At 41.6% G+C, this 5,835-nt stretch overlaps 1 pseudogene; it reads right to left on the reverse strand.

The window, feature by feature from the left end:
- Window positions 1-1,640: 1,640 nt before the first annotated feature.
- Window positions 1,641-5,535, reverse strand: LOC137235182 (trifunctional purine biosynthetic protein adenosine-3-like; annotated as a pseudogene).
- Window positions 5,536-5,835: the final 300 nt, after the last annotated feature.

A 5,835-nucleotide genomic window follows, 5' to 3' on the forward strand; every position in this document is an offset into this window, starting at 1 on the left:
TTATGCAGTCGACCATAGTTTGTCGTCGACTTTAAATAATAAATAAATAAATAAATAAATAAATAAATAATAAGGACACTGCACCAACTAGCAGACGACGTTGAAACTTCATGACCAATTGCCGCAGATATTTTACGGACAAGTATGCACGTCGATGACGTTCTTGCCGGGGGCATAGCATGGATTCCACACTCAAAGCTAGCGATGAAATCACAGATGCTTTACAGTCCGCAGGTTTTTCCCTTCGCAAATGGACGTCAAATTGCTCAAGAATACTGAAAGGAATACCCAAACCTCATCTGCTTAACGAAGACTTTTTGGAATTCGAGGACGCGAGTACATTCAAGACCTTAGGCATTTGATGGAACGCGCATGCGGATTATTTTTAATTCACCGCAAAACCAATTGAAAATCGGGATATGTTAACGAAAAGGAAAATACTTTCCGCAATCGCTAAACTTTTCGATCATCTAGGTTGGCTCGCCCCAGTCGTCATTGTTGCCAAAATCATTATGCAAAACAAATGGATAGAAGGGACATACTGGGACGAACCCGTGTCGGCAGGAACCCTAGACCGATGGCATAATTTTATGCAGGAATACTCCTCCATTAACGAAATTCATATCCCACGTTGGGTGTATTTTACGCCAACCAACGACGTTGAAATACACGGCTTTTGCGACGCCTCGGAAAAAGCTAACGCCGCGACAGTCTTTTTACGAGCAAAGATAAAGGATGAGGTCTACGTTAACCTATTAATAGCAAAAACAAGAGTAGCACCCGTGAAAACAATTTCCTTACCCCGATTAGAGCTATGCGGTGCAGTTTTGCTGGCCGAAACCATCGAATCAATGCGCGAAAATCTGAGTTTAGAAAATTTCAATCTACATCTATGGACAGACTCCACGATTGTTTTAGCGTGGATAACAAAACCCCTCGCTCTTGGTCAACCTTTGTCGCTCATCGAGTAACGAAAATAGTAGAAAAGGTAGGATTTGTTCCTGGCACCACGTAGAATCCGCATACAATCCTGCAGACCTGGCTAGCCGAGGATTACCAGCGAAGGAGTTAGTCAACAACTCTTTGTGGTGGCAGGGACCTTCTTGGTTACAAGAAGATAAGTTAAGTGGAAGCATCCACCATCAAACCTCAAACAGGGGGACCTAGTGGTCATTAAGGAAGATAATCTGGCCCCTAACGAATGGAGACTGGGTTGGATAGCCAACCTTCACTATGGCCCCGATAACCGAGTTCGAGTCGTCGAACTGGATATGGCAAGGGGACAAACAACCAGACCAATCACGAAATTGGTCTTACTACCACCCTCCAGTTAGGGTGAGGGAGACTCATAAATCCCCTAGAGGCCAACCAATCCCTTAACCTAGCTCTCGTTCACCACGAACGAGGCCAACAGAAGCCTAAAGCAGATAAACTATCTGCCACCGCATACCCCCCTTTTTATTGTTTGGCACATTACGGCCACAACGCTGGTGCTTAACAACAATAAGAGCAGCTACCTTTTCACAATTCAAAGAATTCTCAGCCTTTCCCATGTTCTTGCATGCACATGGCCATTCTAATTGTGTCATCATGCGCCTGCAGCTGTCCAGCTTTATATAAGTTATTAAAAAGCAAAATAATCAATATACGTCGAGCAACGAGAGTACTGCACAGCCAGCATTACCTTTCTGTCTTCCAAATTCCAAAATACCGCAAGACCATTGGTACTTGCGATACTCAACCCCAATCTTGTTTGAATTCATAAGCACCTCATCGAATTTAAAATTAAGTACAACAGCTGTGCCATCTTGATGCCTCACAGCAGCGACATCCACTGCAGGTGCAGGTTCAATACAAGTGACTTTGTTACCCCACCCAGCCAACGTGCATACCAAATCCACTTTGTACTCCATTAAAATGCGACTCACTTCTGCGTCGAAGTCTTCACGTTTTGCATATAACTTATGCGATACCACAAATGCAGGTATTTTGCGCGCGTTCAATACCCATAACATCGGGCTTATTCGATATAACTAATACCACATCGGCATGCACACCCTGCGATGTATCACGACAAGCATCGATGAGTGCTTGTAAATTGCTACCAGTGCCAGATATGAGAACTGCAACATGTTTGCGTGGGTTACTTTGTAATTATTGTACAAGTTGTAAACAAAGTTTGAAACTTTTCACAACAATTTGAGGTTCGTCGGGATTACCGCGTTTATAAACCACCCCCACACGTGTAGCACGTTCACTATATTCAAGTTCCGCTAAAATGGTGTGCTCATGCTCGGGTGGAATTACCAAAATAATACCCAAACCACAATTATATGTACGCTGCATTTCGGCGGGTGTAACATTGCCTTGCTCGGCCAGCCAAGCGAAAACTGGTGGTATATTCCATGCTGCGGCATCTAATTGTACAGCTCGGTTTTTTTGTAATACGCGTGGTATATTTTCTATTAGACCACCACCGGTAATATGTGCTAAGGCTTTTAAAAGCGGTAAAAGTGCTGTGACATAAATACGTGTTTGGATGAGGTATTCTTCGCCGAAATTGCGATTACTAAATGATGCTTTATCTTGAAAAGTGACGCCTGCATGTTTCATAATGACATGTACCAAACTAAATCCCTTGCTGTGTACGCTTGAGGACGGTAGACTGATGTGTACGTCGCCCTCACGTATATCATCGGTACGTGGCAGTAGGCGCCTATACTCGGTGATGCCTAGGGAGAAAGCAGCAAGATCATAGGCATCGGAGGGATAAAGCAAGGGCACTTCGGCAATATGTGTCTCTAATAAACTGCTGCCCGCCTGTGATGTTCCTTCAATTATTCCACTTGTTATTGTTGCCGCCATTTCCTCAACCAAGTCACCGCATGCATAGCAGCTTGAAAAAGTTAACGGTTCAGAACCATTACACAAAATATCATTCACGCACATCGCCACCAAGTTAAAACCCACAGTTCCATTACGCTCAGTATGCTGTGCAATCTTTGTTTTAGCACACACACCATCTGTGCCCAACACAAGTACGGGATCCTTATACAAAATTGGTATGGGCGTTAAACGTCTACCTAATCTTGCGGTATAAGATTCATTTCGCTGCTGCGTCATTGCTGCATCGCACAGCTGCAATGCTAAATTGCGTTGATGTGGCTCATCCAATTTACGTGTATTTCGTTCTGATAGGCCACCAAAACGATCAGCTAATTTTTGCAAACCTTCCACAAAATTACGCAATTCAATTTGAAGCTTTTAATGACAAGTCTGTAGCTTACGTTTCAATACACCAAATACTTTAGCACCTGATCCTAAAAGCTTTTGTCCAAACAGTACATTTTTTTTTTGGTACAATCAATACTAAACCAATACCGCAGATAAGATTATCTAAAAGAGTTTGTGTACTTAAACGTAGCTTTCCGGCCAACCAACCGTAAATGGGGGGTATTTTGAGATCACCAAAATCTTGAGAGATTTCATGATCCGGTAGTATAATGCGTTGCATATCTGGGAGTAAGCCCGTAGTAATGTGTGATATGGTTTTAATTTCGCATTCCCTTAAGAGCGCGAGTATTTCATTAACATAAATTCGTGATGTTTCACATAGTTCTTGACTAAATTTTTTACTGCCACTGCTAAATTCGCACTTCTCTGACAAATCTATGTCTGCCATTTCTAGCTGTTTCAGCAAAGCAATAAAGCCTGCACAATGTAGGTTGGAACATAAGTGGTGCCCACTACTTAATCTTCACTTTCTCCCGATTTTGCGTTTCGAATGCAAAATTACTATACAAGATACTGTCGAAAAAAAACCCTCTCCTGCCTCGCTTGCGTTGACTCAACCTTTTGCAACGTTCTTAGCACGGCGTACCCAATTTCAATTTTAGGTGCAACGCAACAACCAAAATATATTTATATTAATGCGTTTTGTATTCTTCAACTCTTGACAAGGGCAATTTTTCCATCAATAATCAGCTGCAATGAAACAAAAGAATAAGCAATTGAAAAATGTTTACAAAATTATAAAAAGGGAACGATACCGGCATACTTACCCATCACACGTTTTTCTTCATAATGAACATTCATTCAAAAATATTTGTATACTCATTTCCATGAATGAATGACATTTTGAATGAACGAAACAAGGTTGCCACTCGATGACACTTGCTCTTTTCGGTTCTTACGCAGTAAGCCCATTGCGCGCGATCCAAAGGGGATCACAACTCGGATCCAAACCCGAGTGTTAATACGTGAACAAGGCGCGCTCTGGTTTGTTTATCATGGGCTTCCTTTTATCAAAGACAAAAAAAAAAACATGAAAAAATAAACAAAATAGTTATTTTCCTTAAATCAGTTTCCATTATTATTTTCTTTAGGGAAAGCTAAGCTTTTTTCTAAACTCAAACTTAGCTTTAGACTGTTTCTTAAACTGTAAAGAAATAACTTTCGAATTATATAAGACCGTGAAATTTCCAAGCCTTTTCAAGTTTTTTATCAGCCCAAACTTAACGGTGGAAAAGCTAATTGGAGATTACGACACAACTTTCAAGATTAATAAAATAATTAAAGGAAGGTTCGGAAATTTTTATGAAATAGTAATTCAACAAATAAACCTTATGAAAAATACCCACACAAAAAATTAAAACTTCCAGAAGTAATTATCACAGTTCAGGTCGCGTCAGCACCCAAACGTGAATGTCTTCAAACAATTCCGCGACATGACCATTAGGTATCTTACGCTGCCAAATTGGCAGCACCGCACAGCTGTCTCACTCCAATGAGTGGAAGAGATAGCAGCTGACAGCTCTACAAATTACCACACTCGATAATGTAGGCTATCCCCTCCAGGGTTGTGTTGAAATCAACAAACACACCACAATTTGTGACTCTCACACAGAATGGCCAAAATCAACACAAAGAGTGTTCCAGGGCAGCGAATAAGGGCCACTTTACATCTGTCGCACATTTATTTGCACGACGTCGCTTAAACGACAATCTCATTCACCAGCCCTGAATTACGTATATTACCGCGTATTGCCTGCATTAGGCAAACACCAAAAAATATAGTTTGCCTTTAGTCTATATTCCATAATTTTTTAATTTTTATTTTTCACCGTTTTGATGGCTTTCAATATCAGAATTTCATTCTGATGAGAATATTTACCAAAACTAAAGATACCTATAGGCGTATCTCAATAAAATTATATTAAATATAACAGTGGTTTCAACCACTACAAAGACATCGTTATATCGGCAGAATAACTTAATAAGATTATTCGTTCCACATAACCCTTTATCCCGAGTACGCCAACCACAATCTCAACCAATTAAGCTCCCAGTACCTGCTCATAAGCCACCCAACCTAAGGACATCTACGAATGTTCTACTAACAATTTGATATTCCAGAATTACTGGATTGTCCCATTAACGCGCCAAGACGGAGGCACGCGGCAACACATTCAGCATCCAATGCCGGCTTTGTGAAAAATCGCACAGCATAAGGCTCTGCCCGATTTACCGGGGCATGGCGAACATGGATCGACTAAAGACGATTATAGATTTGAGATACTGCCCAAATTGCTTATCGCCATTCCAACAACGGAAGACATGTCCCAGCGAAGATCGCCGTAATTGGTGCAACGAGCAGCACCACACTTCAACACACCTCGACGACGTTCCACCACCGTCCCAAGAAAGTGATGGCGAAGAGAGCTCCGACGGAGCTCTATCAATGCACGCCACGGAGCAAACCCTGTCGTGGGAAGCGGAAGTCGCCGAAGAAGAGATCGAACAACGGGAAGATCCTACTGCAATAGTAGAAACAAC

The sequence above is a fragment of the Eurosta solidaginis genome, chromosome X (assembly GCF_040869045.1).
Source record: "Eurosta solidaginis isolate ZX-2024a chromosome X, ASM4086904v1, whole genome shotgun sequence".
Lineage (NCBI taxonomy): Eukaryota > Metazoa > Arthropoda > Insecta > Diptera > Tephritidae > Eurosta > Eurosta solidaginis.